The sequence below is a fragment of the Chrysochloris asiatica genome, unplaced genomic scaffold (assembly GCF_000296735.1).
Source record: "Chrysochloris asiatica unplaced genomic scaffold, ChrAsi1.0 scaffold00019, whole genome shotgun sequence".
NCBI classification, from domain to species: Eukaryota; Metazoa; Chordata; class Mammalia; order Afrosoricida; family Chrysochloridae; genus Chrysochloris; species Chrysochloris asiatica.
The window spans coordinates 6856597-6858567 of record NW_006408537.1 but is presented as its reverse complement, the minus strand read 5'-3'; positions in this window follow the sequence as shown (position 1 = coordinate 6858567).

The window sequence follows — 1971 nt, the reverse complement described above, 5'->3', positions numbered from 1 at the left end:
TGTTCTGATTCATAGCAGACCTATACACCACAGAATGAAAGCCTGCCTATTCATGCGCTATCCTCACCACTAGTATGTAGGTGCCCATTGTTGCTATCGCTGTGTCAATTCATCTCATTAAGGGTCTTCTTTTTTTTCACTGATTCTTCACTTTTTCAAGCATGATGTCATTCTTCAGGGACTGGGCCTTGGTCCCTTGTAACAACATATCCATAGTATGCTAGATGAAGTCTCGTCTTCCTCACATCTAAGGAACATATATATATACTACACACCACATAAACATATAGTTTACATGTATCTGTATTCCTGCTCTCAGTCCTTTTGAGTGTATCCCTAGGTATACAATTATTGCATTGTAGGGTAATTCTATGTTAATCCTCTTTTCCTCAGCAGCTGCTCCATTTTATAGTTCCATAAGTAAAGGATGAGTGTTCCAATTTCTCCACACACTTGTCAGCATCTGTTGTTTTCTGTTTATTTTAATCATAACCATATTGTTGTTGTTGTTAAGTGCCACGGAGTCATATCTGACTCCTAGTAATCCTTTATAGAGTTTCCTAGGAGCAGCTGGTGGGTTTGAACCATCGGCCACTTGGTTAGCTGTCCAATGCTGATCCCACAGCCCCACACCAGGACTTCTTGGGGTGAAATGGTATCTCATTGTGATTTTAATTTGCTTTTCCCAGGACCAGGCAGTGTTTCGTTCTGTTGTGCATAGGGTCACTATGAGTTGGAACCAACTCAATGGCACCTAACAGCAATGACAATGGCTAATGATATTAAACGTAGTTTAGGAAATATCTATTCAAGTCCTTTGCAGGTTTTAAAAATTGTCTTTTTATTATTAAATGCTGGGAGTTCTTTTCTTTTCTTTTATCTTAGATGTATATTTTAGATAGTAAACCCTTGTCAGACATACGTCTCCCCAGTTTTTTTTTTTTTTTTTAATTTTGTAGGTTGTTTCTTCATGTTGTTTATAAAATCTTTAGAGGAAGAGATTTTTTTATGATTGATGAAGTCCCTTTTATATCCTTATAAATATTTATTGGACAATTCTCAACATTTTAGAAACTCATATCCAAAAGCATATTGGAAAGATTATATATCATTATCAAGTGAAGTTTATTACACAAATGAAGGGATGATTCAACATTAGAAAACTAATCAATATAATGTAAGGGAGTTTTAAAAAGGTCTTGAAAAAATAGAATTAAAAAGAATGAAGTTTTTATATGAACTTTTTTTTTTAACTTTTTATTGTGAATTGAGTGAAGGTTTACAGAAAAGATCATCAGTTTTATATTCAATTCATCATACACTATTCTTAAGCTCAGTGATTACAATTTCTTCCATGCAACAACAGTTATCCTGCTTCTTACCTGTGGTTCATATTTCCATTCCATACACCTTCCCATCCCTTCTCAACTTTGTCCTTAGACAAATGTTGTCGTTTTGATTTTGAGTGATTGCCCATTCCATGGTGAACATACATTAGTAGGTTGTTGTTCCACCTATGTAACGATGTACTGCTTAGCTGAAAATTGGTCCACGAGGGTAAGTTTCTTTCCAGACCTGAAGGGTGGTCGAGGACCATAGTCTCGGGTTTCTCCAGTCTCTTTCTGACCAGTCAGCCGAGTCCTTTTAGTTTATTCTTTTAATAATTTTGAGTTTTGACTTACATGTTCTGCTGCTCTCTCTAGGACCTTCTAATGTGATCCCTTGTAGAGCAGTTGGTAGTGGCAGCTGGTAACTGTTGAGTTCTTCTGGTCTCAGAGTCATGGAAACTGACGTTTCCAAGTTCCATTAGTCTGTTGGACTCTTCAATTCTCTATATGAGGTCTTTGAAGACCCTCATATACCACAATGATAGGACAATGGTAAAGAACAACACAGTTGTTTCAATCAATTCAGAGAAGACAAGTAACAAAATATCAACCTTTTCTCATGATGAAAACACTCAACAAGCTG